This window comes from Trichomycterus rosablanca, chromosome 15 (genome assembly GCF_030014385.1).
Source record: "Trichomycterus rosablanca isolate fTriRos1 chromosome 15, fTriRos1.hap1, whole genome shotgun sequence".
In the NCBI taxonomy this organism is placed as follows: Eukaryota; Metazoa; Chordata; class Actinopteri; order Siluriformes; family Trichomycteridae; genus Trichomycterus; species Trichomycterus rosablanca.
In genome coordinates this window covers 29,973,887-29,993,523 of record NC_086002.1, presented here as the reverse complement: position 1 = coordinate 29,993,523, position 19,637 = coordinate 29,973,887, and the positions used below count along the sequence as shown (strand labels likewise).

Sequence of the window (19,637 nt, the reverse complement as noted above, 5' to 3'; positions counted from 1 at the left end):
AAATAAATAAAGCTTTTTGTTCTCCATGTTTCTCACTCTTTTATTAGTTGGTTACAGGTAAAATTGCATTTTGTTTGATTACGTTTGCTTGTGCACTTTATAAATGAAAAAAGGTGAAGAACAAAACTTGGCAGATTGTTACATACACTATTGTACATTAAGAAATGTTGCAGCATATTGAATAAACAGCTCTTTTTATTTTGTTATTTTCCCAGTTACTCAGTATTTTATCATATGTTACTTTTTCAAAAACAAAAACACCCTTTGTCATTCTTATACAAAAGATTAAGTTAAATACTCTTATTATGAGACAACAGTTTATTAAAATAAATAACAAAATAATAAAACAGTTTACACTATGTAATATGTACATGTGTGTGGGTATTTGTGTGTGTGTGTGTGATCGTGTTGTTTTCTTTACATAAACGCCTTCATATTTAATATAATAAACATTGTTTTAAGAGAGAGAAACACTGTGGGGGGTCTCAACACAACTGATCCTTCACCCCTCTTACTCCCCTCTTTATAGAACACCTTACTGTGACGTCACAAAGCTGCTGTTTAAATGTGAGCTCCTGAGTTTTAACTGTAATGCAGATCAGATGTTACTAACTTACCATTACTAGAGTTATCTGCTGACCTCACTCAACTTCTGCTGATAGTTTAGTTGAATAATGTGTACATCACTCCCACATGATTAGAATATGGCCAACTGATATCATTTTCCTTGTCAAGCCAAAATATTTCATTCACATTTAAACTATTTTAATTATTCATGTTGATGCAAGATATTATTTCTCATTACTGTAAAATCAACTTATTGTGTAACGTTAAAGCAATTTCATCATGTGGTACAAGATTTTAATTGCTAAAAGCTACATTTTTATTGCCATTATCTAAAGGTATTATGTAACAATTAAGCAATTTAATTATGTCTATGGTACCATAGTTAGGTCTGCAAATCTAACTTCATTTATTCAAATGAACTCCATTCAATCAGCCACAGCAGCTTCTCTGCAGCTTCGACAGATCCACTGTGAAGAGCATCCTGACGAGCTGCATCACAGTCTGGTACGGCAGCACCACTGCTGCTGAACACAAGACCCTTCAGAGAGTGGTGAAAACTGCCCAGCACATCACAGCAACTGCAATTTACAATTTACATTTACAACTACAGATGTCTGAGGAAAGCCAGCAATATAACCTCTGACCCCACACACGACCAGCCACTTCCTGTTTTAGTCACTGCCATCTGGAGAGAGGTACCTTAACATCCGAGCCAGAACCACCAGATTTAAAAACAGTTTTTATCCACCTGCAATACCAACCAGAACATGAACATACACCATACTAACTGTTACAATCCAACCCTGCACCCTAAACATTACAGTTACTTAACATCTTCACACACTAAGGTCCACTAGCTCATGGAACTTCATATCTGAACTGTATTTTAACCGAATCAAGTGTATGTCTGTATGTACGAGGGTTCTTCAAAAGGTTTCTGCACTTTTTAAAACTGTATTTATTACAAATTAAAAAAAAAACCCAAAGTACATCACTTTCCTACAGTCACCTTCCGATGCATTATTCACAGCGTCATACCAACTTTTTAATGCCATCAGCAAAAAATGTTTTTGGTTCAGTGTAGCCACTCACATCATCGTCACATAAAAATCCTAAATCCCCTAAAGCTTCTTTTAGCATCATAATTAAGTGTAAGAGACTCTTCTGTGGTGTAGTGTGCTGACAATGGGTCTGTTTGACATCGAACTTATAAAGGAGGTTATTCAGACACAATACTTACAGCCATTATGTCAACACAGCTTTTACTTACTAAGCCAACACAGTTAGCCTCAGGCCATTTAAACCAACTCCATTTGCGAATAAATGACACTCATACACCTTTATACCAACGAAAAATCAATAAAAATTTAATTACATTTGAAAAAAACTCGTAAGTTTTGCCCGCCATATTTGAAATCTTTGGTGAGAAAAGTTGTGCTGCACAGAATGCTGGGATTGCCTTCACCTCTAACGAAAGAGGGATGCTCTCTCTTTATTCAGTCACTTTAGCACTTTAAATTAACCCCTCTTAGTAGGGAGCATGATATGGCATCTAATAATTTGGACAGCCTTCTTCTCAGGAGTGTAGGATGACGTAAAATGCTGTCTATGTAGAGAACTCATGTTTGATGTATGTGCTTTTGTTTTGGTTGCATTTTGTCCCAGTGGGGAGTCCATTGTCAAATGAACAGTGTGCTTCTCTACACACATGATCATCTCTCTATAGTCTGTGCTCAAATGAACAAGCCAGTAAAGAATTATGCTCCTGATAATTTGCCTATGAACAGTTTTTTCTTTCTTTATAAAGAAGGGGGATTGGGGTGTGGATTTTTATCTTTCAGCTATTAAAATAGGCTGTGCAGCGTACTGTAGCTTCCCTTTATTCTATCATTTAATTTCTGAGTGTAATTTTGAAAAACGAGGTCTGTGAAATTAGGCAAATTTCCCAGTGAATTTAGTAGGGCCCTAGATATACTATAAGACACGAAAGGTTAAAACTAAGATACTATTCTAGCAATTTAAAAAATAGAGGAAAAGCAACCCATTGTTAATAGTTTCTCATAACTGTGAATCACTTACATTTGCATTTTGACCAAAGATTGTTCAGAGCCTCTCTCTAGTTGTCCTCATTTCTTTCAGAACAGCTGCATCAGAATGAGTGGAGGTTCAGCTGAGACAGAAGTTTAGACTGAAGTAGGATGGTGGTGATTCTTTTGAAGTCTGCATTTATCTGAAAACAGAGATATCAGTCCACTGGGATATTTCTCAGTATACCTGATGGCCAGTTCATCCCTGTGACAGCCACTTCAGAATCTTCAAGTTGTTCTTCTAAAACCAAGCCTTGGTAGACTTTGAGGTATGCCAAGGAGCACTGGCCTGTTGAAAGGTCCAATGATGCCCAAGCCTCAGCTTCCTCAGAGAAGGCATAACATTTTCTCCTAGGATTTTCTGATACTTGATTAAATCCATCTTGTGTGCCACACATTGCAGATTCCCTGTGCCAGAAGAAGCAAAACATCACCTCAGAACATCACAGAGCCACCACCATGCTTCACTGCAGGGTGCCCTTTAAGTGACTGCTTTATTGTTCCTCCTCCAGACATACTGCTGATCTATAGGCCAAAAACGTTTTGTTTCATCACTCCACAGAACAGTATCTAAAAACTTTGGGGCTTATTTACAAGTTTTTTTTTAATCATACTAGCAACTGTTCTTGTGCTTTTGGGTCACTAGAGGTGACATTTTGGGGTTTTGACATGGATCATTTAGTACGACAATTACATTGCAAACTAAAACCTTAGTATCTGCTGCCATTAAATCTTGCTGCAGGTGGTCAGATATCAAGAGCCAGTTCTAAATCTAGAGATTGTGCATCATAACTGCCACACATTTAACAGCTCGTTTTAATGCTCTGTGTAACAGTATAAATTATATTGAAATTAGATTTTTAAACCAAGTGTGACCCTCCATTGTCTGTCTTGGTCTTGTTACTGTCACATATTTACAAACTTCACGTGTATCACAGATAAATAATGTTAAAAAGTGATTTATAAATATACGTTACATAGATGCGCAAAACATGCCAAATCCAAATAGCAGATGGACTGTTTTGGCTGCCAGGGATCACTTTTGAGAAGGTCCCTAACTTTGCGACACAAACAGCGAATATAAAATATCTAACATCAAGTTGCTCCAAAATGTGAATTTACTCCTCAGCAATAATATTACCTTTACAGATGAGCTAAGTTACTTGTGCCATTGATATACAGCTGCAGATGCATGATGTACAGTTTAGTGGACACATGGTTATTCAAAAGTTACTTCTTATGTGAAATCAATATTACAAAAATAAAACAATTTTATTATTCCTCAGATGTTACATTATGTCGTAATATTTTTAACCTGCAAGAAGCTTCTAGATTGGTAAGATATTCCTGCCATGTGACACTTGTTTGTTTGTTCATTGTCCATCTTGGTTCAGAGGAATTAACACACACCGACACACTAATAACACACACTAACACAACAAAGAAAAATCTGCAAACCCAATTAGAATAAACCAAATTCTGAATCTGAATTATTGGGAAACTGAAACTAAAGCTCAAAGTAACATGCAGTTTTATTTGGCCCTAAACAGAGTACAGTGCAGCATCTGAGCACAGTATCAGATCCTAAATTAAGAAACACCTTGACGAGGTACAGACTGGAGACGGGGCGACACACACGGTCCTGGCTGCCCCGGGGAGGAGAGGTTGTGCCAGCACTGCACTCTCAGTACAGTAGAGACGGAGCTGCACTTCCTCACCCAATGTACAACCATATCCGGTCCCAATGTTTGAACTTCCTCCTGACCAACTTCCCCACCTACTGGGGGAGCACAGAGAGAGCTGCACACTAGCAGCTCTCTGTACACACACCTGCCACCAGGTGAGGGACAGTGTGTGACCATGTCTCATACACACACACACACACACAACTAATTTTTATTACTACCTCAAAACTGTAAATGTTACTTTTATTGTTATTATTTGCACTATTTTTATTATAATTTTATTCTATTTCATTTTTGCACATGTTCTGTATATATTTGTTGTTTCTTGTTATTTTTATTATTTCTCTGTAACTGAGCTTTGGCAATACGAATGTCCTAAGCGCGCTTGTGTGTGTGTGTATTATCCATACCCTGATAGCACATATACGTCTCAGAGACGTCTGGAAAAGGTCGGAACATCTTAAATGCATCGCGTTCCATTTAACTTGATCTTTCATTGGTCTCATCATCATCACCGCATTCTACATACTGAACGCATACGCATATACGTCTTTTTGACATCTGCATTATGCAGCGATTTTCACCCGAGCTGTTGAACTTTCACACCATATGCTCACAACATGAAAAAAGTAGTTAGTATTGTATCCAGTACGCTGGAAGGTAGAATTATTACTGTTTTTTTAAAAACCTCTTTATTAACTCGCACTTACGACATAACTACACGGGGCGAGGTCGCAGGCACACCAGTTCATACAGGCAGACAGACGTGACCTACCTTTGGAGAAGAATGAAATAAAAGTGGGGAGGGAAAAAAACCCCCAAAAAAACACACCATTCATTACGTTGATGATTGATGATTGCAGTTTCTGCAGTGGCCAAGCTGAATTGTACATATGACAATATGCATTTATTCTCCATTAGTGCAACTAGGAAACCTCATACTTGTCTAAACAGAGCTAAATAAAGGATCAAGTACATGCAAGAAAAATAAAGGTTTCTTTAAAGTTAATGAAAAGTATAACATTTGTGGATATTACCTCTGCTAAGAAAAGTTTAGACATTTGAATATTTAATTTACTTAATATAGTAAAAAAATATTTATATACACACACACACAAGTGTACATTAGACTTGGACAAATCGCAGCATGCATGAATTCACACCTTATACCAAGGCTTGAAAATTAGGTTGGAAATTAAGATCTTAGTTTACTTTTCATACTTCCTGAGTTACATTACAAAATCAAAACAAAAACATGGATAACTCAGCAAAAGACTACTGTATCTGGCATTTGATCATTTGATGACCTGATGGACCCAAGTTAAACATCGCAAAATGAAAACGAAGCAAGACACGTTGAAGGTAAGCACACTTTTTTATTGCAAATAGTAACAGAAGTAGCATAGATCAATGTCTTCATAAATGTTACACTCTTCTTTGCTCATGTGTTTCATGTGTGTTGCGACATGCACAAATTTAAAGTTCAGCAAGAGTCAAAGTAATTAAACACTTTACGAAGCTGTAAATGTGGTCTGCATTACAGGAGCGAGGAGGGTAGCAGTTTTTATACTACCATGCAAAAATGGTCAAGAATCCATGCAGTTCAGGTGCAGCAGATGGAAATTGGGTTAAAACTCCACTCATCAGAAACTTTCAAGACAACTCAAACCCCTTGCATGGCTGTTACAGGCAACACACATGATGTCTGCATTCACCTAGAAACAAAAACAGCAAGATTTACAATACAAAAAAGGTGCACTGTAGAAATTCTACAAGTAGTAGAAGGAAGTGTCCTTATAACTGTGTGCATAGGTGTGTGTGCACTGCTGCAACAAAACACTTCATCTGGAAAATACATTTTGTATTACTTATATTTAACTTTCAACTAAATGTCTTAAGATTCGAATGAGGTTTAAGTTTTTGAGAAATGTAACATCGACAAAAAAGCCTGTGCTTCCCTCCAGCTAAAAGAAAGCAGTGTAAACTCACTTCCACTGCATAAGCTTAATAAAGCACCTGAACTAAGGATGCGGTGTGAGAGCTCTGCTGCAGCTGGCCAACATAATGCTCCATTTGGGTCACGGTCATCAGTTGGGCCCAAATAGTATAGCTAACCTTTTTTTTTTTTTTTTTTTTAACTCTATCAGCTGGCTAACGGAGCTTCTGTCTGTATCACACACATACCAACAGTTTCTGTAATATTCAGAAGTGTTTGAGCACTGTGATATACTGCATTTTGAGTTTCCTTTTAATTAACCGTCAGTTGTTTGTTACATTTTTACCATTTGTCTCTCCGGAATGCCTGAATCCTAAATTATAGCTGTAGTAACTCATTGTTTGAGCACTGTGATATGCTACAGTAATTTGCAGAGAGCTGAAAGAAGTTTACACTGCTGCTTTCACTTAACCACAAGGGTTTTGGTGAAAGTTTATTACTCAGCATGCCAGTGATGGAACTAACAAAGCAGCCAGAACTCAGTCATTTGTAAGTAGTACTGCAATTTTGAGTTATGCAATGAAGTTCAGCTCTGCATTTTTTGTAAATGAGCAGTGAAATTGGGCATTGATGACCTTCCTTCACTGACTGGTGCATCATGTCCACTAGAACATGCTTTGCTCACCTTACTATCAAACATTTGTTCCGTTGAAACAGCAGGGTCTGAGATTACCAAGCTGTATGGAGTTCTGTTAGTATACCATCATCTTAGTAAAAGTGAGAAGTCTAATTAAATGATAACCATGGCAACAAAGTTTTAATCTTATGATGTGACGGCTTGAGATTTGATGAGCACTTTTGAAACAGGAAATGTAACAGGCAACGTTTATTCCAAACTTTTTGTTTAATGTTAACATTCATCTGCCATTTCAGAATGATCTACAGCTGTTAACATCTGCTGAGTGAGAATGTGTTGGAGGCTCAGGAGGAAGCATTGCAGAGTTACGATTATTGGTTAAACTGTCCAATCGAAATTTAATTCACATTTAGCAAATGCTTTTGTGCTTGTTATTAATTGATAATTTAAGACTGAAAGCAAACCTAAGCTGGTCATTGTATGTGGGCCATAAAATTGAGCTCAAATCACAGTTCATAAACAGAAATCTATTCACCAGTAGAAACTATAACAGCATTAAGGAAAAAAACTATAAATAAGATGATTCATTATAGGCAGTCAAGTTAACAACCATACAAATGACCAAGAGAACTTACCAAAGGTGACCAGGATTGGGATTTGGAGTTTCAGCATCCATTTCCAAGTGCTGTCAAACAAATGAAATTGGGTCACTAATAAAGAAAAAAGGGAGTAACTGTAATCATTGTAATCAGTTTGTTCAATTGCAAGTGAAATGGTCATGAAAGGATGCACATGGTCAGCAACAATACTCAAACAGTCTGACATTCTATAGACACAAGGCAGGCTGAGTTTATGGATTCAAGCTGTGTCAAATATGTGATCGGCCATTTTCACGACGTAAGGATTGCAGCAGCTCTGCATGAGGACCCATTGTTCAACTGCCAGATGAAGATACAGACCTTGTGCACGGCTACAGAAACCAGTGTTAATTTTGCTGCTGTGCTGATAGAAAATGTGATCAGTTGGAAAGTTTCTATCAACTCGGACAAAAGACAGCTACCTGTAAAACGTGCAAAACTAACATTCTTCCTGGGGGAGGCAAAAGAAAGGTTTTTAAACACCACTAACCTGACACGACACTCAAGAGTACATCACCCAAGGCACGTAAGTATTACAGTGATCAGAACACAGCACAGCTAGTAAAACCCAAAAAAAAAAAAAAAAAAATCCAGCGAACTGTGGAGACCACATTTGACCAATACCAAAAGTACAGCAACCGGAAGGCTAAAGAAATCACGTCCAAAGTGATGGAATTTTTAGTGCTTAATATTTCACCAGAAGCCACACAATGCCATTCCTATTCTTCAAGTTAGTTCTGAGGTCAGTCCCACATCCAGAAGCTCAGTGGATATATCCCCACTTTGAGCTACACAGTGCAGCTGTGTGGACAATAATTCACAGGTAGACAAAGTTTCAAATGTGAACGACTCGGCAGATACCGATTGAGGGCAGGGCTTTTACAAAAGCAAAGAATGTTTCATCTTGAGACATTATGGATGCAACATTTCCAATCAACCACATTTAAAACGCTGTTGAACTCCGAACACTAGTTCAATTTGTGTGCAGAACTGTACTGTGGAGGTATTTTACAAATATTTGCGTCACATATGGCTTACTTAAAAAAAAAAAAAAAAAAAAGGCCAGACTGGCTATATACTGTACACAGGAGTTACCTACATGCACCCTGTGTACCTAGGAGTCATGAACCAACTTCTTTCTCTTCAGCTGAAGTGAGGACCTTTCACTAGAAGGGTGTCTGTATTTACTGCCAAAGATCTCACAACCAATGTCTGGAAGAGACCAGTCATGTGATTCTCCACAACCACCTAAGTTCTGCAAACAGGACAGAGAAATTGCACATAATTGTTCAGGCATTAGAAAACATTTGATCATTAATAAAGGGAGCTGTTGACGTCACATTAAATGAACGCATGAACATGAAGCTATGAAATGAAGACAAGAAGCTACCCTGTTACCAAGAAAAATTTATATATTTGATGGAAAATGGAAAAAACGCCAAGAACCATCCTAAATTTATGGGTACATTTAATGCCCAATGTTGGCATTCATATTTTGTTCTGAATATTTTCACAAAAACATTTACAGCTTCAGGAAAAACTGTAGGTCTGTCAGTAAGCAATCCAGCTTAAACCCAGTTACTAATATTGGCGTGACACCGACTACAGAAGGACAACCTGCCTTTGATCGAAATACATGTTCTTACTGTATACTAACACATCTAATTTCATATGCTCTTAATACTTGTATGCATAAGCATGTGTAGTTTGGTTAACACGATAAGCATGCATATGCCTTAGGCAAGAACACCTAATTTCATCATTTTAAATCATGTTGCCATTTAATTTCAATTAGAATAACTGATAAGGAATCAGGTATGTTTCTGCTTAGTTGATGTTTAAACCTGCAGCCACACTAGCCATTTATGGATAAGACTGGAGAACCATCTTACGATATATAAGCGTTAAAGAATTCCACTAGCATTCAATGAGGGAGAGAACAACTTTGTCTTAGAAACGACCAAATATGTTGAACTTAAAGTGAAATATTTACAGACATTAGCTATAGGTGGCATGAAATGGAGTCCAGTGCTTGCATCCTTGCATTTAAAATCCATATCCCTGTATATTTTAAATTTCTCACTTTTTATACCAACACTGAACTAACAAATCATCTCATTAGGAGTTATAGCTCAAGCACGAAACACTAATTGTGCGCGTGGATGAGTTAGAATGTTCGTGGCGAAATTAAAAGGTTAGCGCGAGCTGACCAGTTAACGGACACTCAACGGTTTTGTAAGCTATCGCCTGAGACGCTGCTCTTCTACCAGTCAAAGCCATTGATTTATTGTAGCATATACTGTAGTTGCTTTTTGTATATAGTAATTCCACTGACTTTTCTTCAATACATCTTCCCTGAGTATAAGTTACACTCCTGTTTGCATATACCCCCTCAATTTACAAAGTAAGTAGCACTAGCTAGCTAACTTGGCTAGCATTACGACTTTAGCTTGAAGCTAAAAAAAAAAAAACTAGCTATAGCGTTAGCCGAAAATAGTTTTGGTATTTGTTAGTTAGAAGTGTTAATTCTGAATACAATTCTGTTATTAACTTAACACTACTAGTGAAAACGCCGCTCAGGTGGCGCAGTGGTAAAAAGAGACGCGCTGCAACCAGGGCTGGATTCTGAGTATGTGGTATCGAATCCAGCTTTGCTTTACCGGTCCGAAGCTGAGTGGCTATATGAGCAACGACTGGCCGGTTGCTCATATGGGGGGTGGGACAAAGAACCGGATGTGGGTCTCTCTCTGTAAGAATGCGATTCTCTGCCGGCTGATTGGAGGCGCTTGCACAGTGGTGGGGAGGGTGCCCTTAGGGTGTGTCTCTCCGCATGCAACGCTAGGTGGCGCCAAACTCATCAATGTGTGGGTGGCAAAGATGCATCTGGCTGCTGCTCGTGTTTCGGAGGGGATACGGGTTAGCTTCAATCACCTCCGTCAGGGCAGGGTTCGGCATAGACAGAGAGGAAGCACGATGCTAATTGAACAATTGGATGTGCTAAAAAGGGGGAGAAAAAGGGGGTTTAAAAAAAAAAAAAAAAAAACACACTACTAGCGAAGGTTACATCAGTGGCGTAACATACGAGCTAAACGACTTTTGCTAGCTAGCACTAGTATCCTCACTAATTGGCCTTCTAGCAAGCTAGCTAACCTAGTCTCATTTTAGCTTTAGCTAACGCTAAGATACATGCCTTTAAAAAAACACGAAATGTTAGTATTACCTCTCCGCAGACTTTTAAGCAGTGAAGATTTCAACATACTACGTGAAATCCCTCCGTTTCTCGTCAGCTGCAGCTAAACCACTCACCTTTAGTTCTTTGTTTTTTTTTTTTTTTAAGTCACGCCTCTCCACGTAAAGCATGTGATACATGCTTCAGCCATTTAAATAAATAGTAGGCGGGTACCCTACATGCGCAAAGGGCCGGTGTGGCTGCAGGTTTTCATAAAGCAGCCTGGGCACATCTGATTCTACTTGTGTAATCAGTTGGCCTCAGTCTTTAAACAGTTAACCTGATGTGCTCTGGCTTGTCTGGAAAGAAATCCAGCAGTTAACTGGCCAGTTGTGGATAAGTCTGGACAACGCTGAATAAAAATACACAGGTTCTTTCAAACATCAAGAAACTACTGTATATATTAAAGAAGCATGGTACATTTAGTCGTTCAATGGATAGTTAACATTATCTCCCATTTATTATTAAATACATGCGTAAAAATGATCAAACCTACATTTAAATATATTTACCTTCACTAAATTTGAGCAGTTGAAAAAGTGCACAAAATCAGGAATTTTGCAAACATTTCAACACACCACAGGGTCAGTGTTCCCAGATAGTGATTCAGATCAATCCAGGATTACTTTTTTCCTTATGGAAAACTGTCAAAGGGTTCTCCGAGTGATGCCGCAGAAGATCCACGTTTGTTACCATAAAATACAAAGTTTGCACAAGGAACGTGAGAGTGTGAAGAACCTTTAAATAAAAATAAAAAAAACACAACCTTTTCCAAATTAAGATTCTTTAAGACTTCTTCACACTCACACATCCCTTCTACAGACATAGTATTTCATGGAACCAAAAGTAGTTCCTCTGTGGCATGACAGAGAACCCTTTGACAAAACAATGACTTTTTCAAGGGTTCTTTAGTTAAGAAAGTAGTTCTACTTAGAACTATGATTTCTATATGGAACCATTTCAGGCTTAAAAGGTTCTTTGCATAGTGAAATCGTTCTTTAGATTGATGGAGATTGTGTTGTGCATGGTTCTGTATAGCACCAAAAGGGTTCTTCTATTGTTACAAGCTTGACATTGTAACACTACAAGCACCCTCTTGGTGCTAAATAGAAACATGTACAACAAATTCTCCATTCTATATAGGTCCTTAATGCTCATGGTCATTCACTTTACTAAAGAACCATTGAAGAACCATTTTTTTAAGTGTGTACACTTATCAAAGGATTATTTACCATATTAACCTTTTTTTATACAACTACTCACAGTTGTCTTCTTATAATCAGGTTCACTAGCAAGACAGGTGCACAAAAGACAAAGGTATGTAATAAACAAGCAATAGATCCTTTAATAACCACATTGAATGTGACAATGATTCTGTTTTGTATCTTTTGTTTAACTGTACAGAATGTCTTGCAGAAAACCATCATATTGGACACTTAGGTGAAAAGCAAAAGCATGGGTTGATCGAGACTTAGAGTCAATTCAGGCACAAGGGGGGCAGAGCATTGATTCAGAAACAGAAAACAATGCTCTACTTGAAGACGAAGATGACGATGATGATGATTTGGAGTTCATGGATTGCCAATCTGCGGTGTGTAATAATGACCTCAGTTGCATTACTAATGATGTATTTTTGACTGTGAGGACTTTGATTCTGGATCAGAGTCAGAACTGGAGTTTGATTCTTTGCGTGATGAACTAGCAAAATGGGCAATTCAACATAGGGTTGGGCGGTATGACGGTATTACGGTATACCGCGGTATTCAAAAATGGTGGCGGTATTCAAAAATGGTGACGGTATTTTTTAAATGTGAAGCGCCAAATTTCTGCTTCAGGGCTACCTTGAAAACTGAGACTTTAGGACACACGCGCATCCACAGTAAGGGAGGGGTGGGAGGGGTAGGCGGTTGGAGCTCGCTGATTGGCTGTGGGGTGCTCACTGGTGTAAGCTGATAACACAGAGAGATGAGTGAAGAGCCACACTGGCTAACAAGCAGAAACTGAATAACGGCTCGTCTTTGAATTTTTCAAAATCAACATTTTTTATCAGTTGAACCGGAAATTAACACAAGCGCGTGCATGCGTGGACTTGTACTTATTTACTAAATATATCTTCAGTGTAAATCGAGCACAAGTGTTGAGAATAAGGAGCAAACAGTGATAATAACGTTACGGCCAATCCGCTGTTCTGACTCTTGTCAAGTCAAGTCAAGTCAACTTTATTTATATAGCGCTTTTTACAATATACATTGTCTCAAAGCAACTTTACAAAATCCAGGACCAACAGATACAAAAACCCCTGTTGAGCAAGCCGAGGGCGACTGTGGCAAGGAAAAACTCCCTGAAAATTACAGGAAGAAACCTTGAGAGGAACCAGACTCAACAGGGCCCATCCTTCTTGGGTGGTCTGAATAGATTGTCTGCCATAGATTTTCCTGCCTATGTAAGAACTATTTTTTCCTAAATAAAAGCGCTATATTAAGAAAAAAGAATGTCTCACCTGTCGTGTAATGTGAATTTTAAAATATATTGTCTGGTGTGTAGGGAAGAGATTGGATTTGTACCGTTTCCGTGCTCGTGTTTTGCACGGAGCTTGTGTGACATTTAAAGTAGCGTTCTCGTTAACCACTCAAATGTTTGGACTTTGAATTCTTTTAACATTACTTTACACACAGTCATCGCATCGCATGAACATTTACATTCATATTTTTTGTTACTGTATAGAACTTAATTCTGGATTACAAGCATAACTAATCGTACACGTTCATACACTTTTAAGAAATATCTGTAACTATAAACTAAGCAGTTAACTTTTGAAATATATTGAAGTGTTTAGCTGCTATTATTCTGTTTTGTGTGGGCAGAGAGAGATTACAATGCCAAAAATGTTATGTGTTAATGTTTGTGTTAAAGTGTAATTGATACACATGCATTTATACTTATGTGTATTTATTATAGACCAGACAAGATAAGCAATGTTTGACGTTCAGATTTTTAAATCTTTTTATAATAAAACATTGAAATATTGTAATTACACTCAAGTGTGTACACTGTAAAGTAATACTGTATACCCCGTAACACTGTAATACTGTATACCGTAATACTGTATACCGCGGTATTTCCTGAAGACGGTATGACGGTATGAAAATCGGCAATATCGCCCAACCCTAATTCAACACCACATCACGCACAGTGCAATAAATGCACTGCTAGATGTCCTTGGCAAGTATCACTCAATCTTGCCAAAAGATGCCAGGACACTCTTGAGTACAGCAAGATCAAATGATCTTGCAATTCAGGATAAAGCCGGTGGTCAGTACTACTACTTTGGTGTGCTCCAATGAATTACACACATTCTGCAAAAAAACAAGGGTTTAGTGACCAATACAAAACACCTGAAACTTCAAGTCAATATTGATGGGCTACCACTTTTTTAAAAGCTCACCAACACAGCTGTGGCCCATCCTTGGCACTGTTATTAACTTGCCACATCATGAGCCAGTGACAATTGGGCTGTTTTGTGGTGAAAGAAAGCCTAATTCATTCTTGATGACTTTGCATTAGAGATAGCCATGCTTGCTGAGGGGTTTGACTTTGAGGGAGTAAGGTTAACTTTGCAGCTTTCTTCAATGGTCTGTGATGCCCCAGCCCATGCTTTTATTAAGTGTATAAAAGGTCACACAGGGTACCATGGGTGTGAGAAATGCACACAGGAAGGCGTTTACATAGCTTACTGCTATTTGTGGGCATTTTCATCCTTAGCAACAATACTCTGATTAAGGACTATCTTGAATATGTCAATAACATCCTAGGTCTTGTTGTTTCTCATTTTGGACAGCTCTATGGCCCTAAATTTGTGTCGTACAATGTTCACAATCTAGCGCATCTTGAGCAAGACGTTAAAAATCACGGTGTTCTTGACAGCTTCAGTGCCTTCCATGAAAACCACCTGAGTAAAATGAAAAAAATGATTAGAAAACCTAGCAGCCCACTCAGTCAAATTGCAAAAAGACTGTCAGAGGTACAATGGAGAGATAGCCCAGAGAAAAATACATGTTTATTAAGACAAAGCATCTCTGGTCCTCTTCCTACACCTTTTTATGGTGCAACCCAATACAAAAAGCTGGTAACACCACTGTTCACTGTCAAGCTTGACCAGGCCAACAGTTATATTTACCTTGAGGGAAAAGTTGCAAAGGTTAAAAATATCATCTCTTGCAGGAATGAGGTATTTGTGGCATACAGCAGATTTGAGCAGCATGAATCATTCTTTGATTATCCACTGTCATCATCTACCTTTGGCATATATTTGGTTCATGGGCTCACAAGAACAATACATTTCTGCAAAGCTGATCAAATAGAGGGGAAGGCCTTCCTAATTCCATATAAACACAAATTTGTGTCAATTCCACTCTTGCATGCAAAAACTCAGTAAATGTGTACTACCTTTCATAATGTTTGGAATCACTAGCAATAATTTTTTTATATCCAAAACTAACTCATACAATGTGGATTTAAATATAGCAAACTACATATCAAACTGTCTATTCAATTAATTCAATATTTTTTATTTTATTTTTTAAAAGTGATAAATCAAATACTGCAATTCCGTTTACCATTTTTGTTTACCCTGAAATGTAAGCATCACATTTGATAAGTGGAGAATTGTGTGTGTAATGTAAAACTAGAAGTTTCAGATAATTAGGAAGCTACAAATGTAGCACAATATCCAAAATGTAGATGTATCCAGAGTAATGAACGTGTGTATAAAAACACACACACACACACACACACACACACACACACACACACACACACACACACACACACACACACACACACACACACACACACACACACACACACACTACTCTGGATACATCTACATTTTGGATATTGTGCTACATTTGTAGCTTCCTAATTATCTGAAACTTCTAATTTTGCATTACATAATATTACAATGATATATTTATAACTGTGATCCCAAACGGTGAATGGTAATGTGTGAAAAATGTTAATTTATTAATGCATCTATTTAAAGCTCACTTTTAAAAATAACAAAAGTATTAGTACCTTTCTGTCAGAAAAAACGTGTCATTTTGGGGGGGTTGGGCATGGTGCAAAGATGAAAACCGACTCTTGAAGTGTCAGGAAATCAGAGGTCCCACAGACTGATAAAGGGTGGAGCAAGCACAGCGTGCGAATACTTTATGAATCAGGTGATAATAAAAGTTTGGTGACCACACACTGTATGGAAAAATATATTATTGTAACCATAATATACCTGATCTAAGCTGCTCTTTTCTTTTTTTGCCCTCCTCACAGAGTCGTTTGACAACATTGTTGCCAACTGGAAAAAGTCATGCTACACATCAGATCTTAACTCAGAAACTGAGTTAAGAAACTCCAGCACAGAAACTCTGGGAGTCAGGAAGTGAGCTGTGCATACTGTGCTATAAATATTGTAAAACAATTCTGCAGTGTGTACTACCTATTGCTAATTTATTACTGTACTCTTGTAGAAAGAAAATATACTCTTCCTCTGAACAAGAAGAAGAAGAACCACAACCTGCCAAATTAAAACTTGCAAATGCACCAAGACCCCCAGCCCCACCACAAAGACAGAAACATGGTTCAAAAAATAACGGTTAGTGCATTTAATTTTACAATTGTGTGGATCCTACCACACAGACTACACACATTTTTGTTGTTGAAGCAACCACAGTGCATGTCATCTACTAACAATCTCATACCATAGCTACACCTTTAATCACAAAAGAGTTGCAAAAATGTCAACGCTCTAAAACCTGACTTTTTTTTTGCATTCTTAGCACTAACCAGCACCTTTCAGCCTGGAAGAGCAGAGCAGGAGTGGTGTAACAATCTGTCAGATAGTCAAGGTATAATGTCTGAAACATTTAGAATGGTGGATTTAAAAGGAACACTTCAGCATTTTTAACCTAATGACTGAAGTAATCAACAGCATGCATTTTCCCCTGTTACCTTTGAGCAGTAAAAACTTCTGTTTAATAAAATATTAGTATCAATCTCATTATGCAAATGGAACATCCAGACGTCATCAATCCAACTTGTTAATATCATGTTTCGTTAATGATCAGAAAGCCATTTTTGTTTCCCCACATAAAGGAAATGACTGTTGTCCACTATAGATATTGGCACTTCTGGAAAAAAAAAAATTAAATACTTACCCTTTTCTGCTTTATTCAACACAGGGATCACCACAGCAACACTGTCCTAAATGAATCAAATCAGAAGCAGGGGACAATTGTATGTCAGGCCACATTTTATGTTTACTTTTTTCCAACATGTTAACTTCAGCCAAAAATAGTAATTGTGTTCTCTGTAGAGTATCTGTACTTATTTTCACTTACCAAGGGCTCCCAAGTGTTAAACACAACAAAGACAACATTCAAGGAATTTTTTATTACATTTAAGAAAAAAAGTTGATGTTATCATAATGTCAATGCTAGGTTGCCATAAAAAGATGTGAAATTTGCAATTTGAAAGTGTTTGTGCATTTGGAACAATAGATTATTTTTACGCTAAGGATAAATTGGGATCATAGTTACATACGTCAAATTACAACTGACACTTCAAGGCATCAACATTAAGTACAGGATTCTATGATAAGCACTTCTGAGCACACAACAAACTTGTGATTTATTTTTTAGGATTACCCCATTTGTTCCTCTTATCAGTCAGAGAGAATGTTAAATTCTCTAAATTCTATACATTTTGTATACTATCTAGGCCCTTAAAGATTTGGAACTTTCATTTTTAGTAATTCAGTACAGTAAGTGTTTTAAGGGGGCTGCTTAGCTGCTGGTTGCTTTGTTTAGTATCCACTTTGGTGGCCTGTTTAAAAATAAAATGCACATGACAATACACATGGTGAAACAATTTTTTTAATTCATGAGAAGTCATGTGGTTAACAAGCAATTATTAACTAAACACAGGACTTAACAGCCATGTGAGTTAGTTATAAAGCAGGCATGGGGTTTTTAAAAGCATCTTAGCATGAATATGATTCTTAAATTAGTGTTTATGAATCCTAACTAGAAGAGCGTATGTCTTAAGTGTAATGCTCGCTCTACAAGTTAAGATAATCTTAACACTAAGATCCTTTTGGGAATCTTGGCCCAGGTTAGTCAGTCTTCTTGTGACATTCCATAATTGAGCCATAATTGTCATAACCAAACTAATCTAGTCATGCCCTGTCAATACCAAAACTATAAATAAATAATCTCAGAGTTAGAGGTGGGTGATATGGAAAAATGTAATATCACAAAGTAATTATTATTTTTTTAATTTTCTGTAAACAGCACCTACCATGCAACAAGATGCATCAAGGTGGCCCATGTCCAACCAGTGTACATGGGCAGATGCTTCTCATGGGACAGCACAAGGCCAGGGTGTTCTACCTCATGTCAGTGGTGAGTTTACTGAAGAAGCAGAAAAATATTTTTTTCCAGTTGGGAATTAATACATGAATAATATAGTTAACAATGACACTTTAGGTCGCTAAAATACTAAGAATAAAAGTCAGGCATTTTCTGTAGAGTAACCATTTTTATTTTAATTTCTCCATTAACAGCACCACCATACAGCTATGACAGTTAAGTACACTTTTAATCTCAAAAGCATCTGAACACAAATATGATGCTTAAAATAGCGTTAAGATAATCTTAACTGTCAGAGTGTGTGTTTAGTGTGATGCTCGCTCTACCAGTTAAGTTTATCTTTACACCAAGATTCTTTTAAGAATCTGGGCCCAGGTTAGTTAGTCTTCTTGTGACACACAGGATGAGACATAATCACCATAACCAAGCTCATTTTCTCATCATGCCCAGTCAAAACAAAACTAGAGTCACACATTTTCTGAGTATCTTTTTTTTATTCCCTGTAAACAGCATATACCATGCAACAAGAACCATCAAGGTGGCCCATGTCTGACCAGTGTACAGGACAAGGCCAGGGGGTTCTACCTCATGTCAATGGTGAGTTTACTGAAGAAGGAGAAAAGCAATTTTTCAGTTGGGTATTGGTACATTAACACTACAGGTAAGAATGATGCCTGAAGTCGCTGAAATGCAAATAATAAAAATCAGGCATTCTCAAAAGCACAGAATGTGCCATAATTGCCATAACCAAGCTAAATTTCTCATCATGCCTTGTCAAAACCAAAACTACAGTGGTGCTTGAAAGTTTGTGAACCCTTTAAGAATTTTATATTTCTGCATACATTTGACCTTAAACATCATCAGATTTTCACACAAGTCCTACAAGTAGATAAGGAGAACCATATCAAACAAATGAGACACTAATATTAGACTTTGGACCATTTTCTTCATTAAAAAATTGACAATGTTACAGATCTGTGAGTGGTTAAAGTATGTGAACCTTTGCTTTCAGTATCTGGTGTGACCCCTTTGTGCAGCAATAACTGCAACTAAACATTTCCGAAAACTCCTGATTAGTCCTGCACACCGGCTTGGAGGAGTTTTAGCCCATTCCTCCTCAGCTTCAACTCTGTTATGTTGGTGGGTTTCCTCCCATGAACTGCTCGCTTCAGGTCCATCCACAACATTATTTCATTAATATCGGGACTTTGACTTGGCAATTCCAAAACATTAACTTTGTTCTTCTTTAACTATTCTTTGGTAAAATGACTTGTGTGCTTCTGGTTGTTGTCTTGCTGCGTGACCCACGTTCTCTTGCAGATGCAGCAAAACAGGCCTAAACCATGATACTACCACCACCGTGTTTCACAGATGGGATAAGGTTCTTATGCTGGAATGCAGTGTTTTCCTTTCTCCAAACATAACACTTCTCATTTA

At 37.6% G+C, this 19,637-nt stretch overlaps 1 long non-coding RNA gene across 1 annotated transcript; it reads right to left on the bottom strand.

Moving 5' to 3' along the window:
- Positions 1-5,760: 5,760 nt before the first annotated feature.
- LOC134329166 (uncharacterized) lies at positions 5,761-8,817 on the bottom strand. Its single transcript, XR_010014820.1, has 3 exons — positions 8,650-8,817; positions 7,548-7,597; positions 5,761-6,054 (listed from the first exon to the last, which is right to left on the bottom strand). It is a non-coding gene; the product is annotated as an uncharacterized LOC134329166 (long non-coding RNA).
- Positions 8,818-19,637: the final 10,820 nt, after the last annotated feature.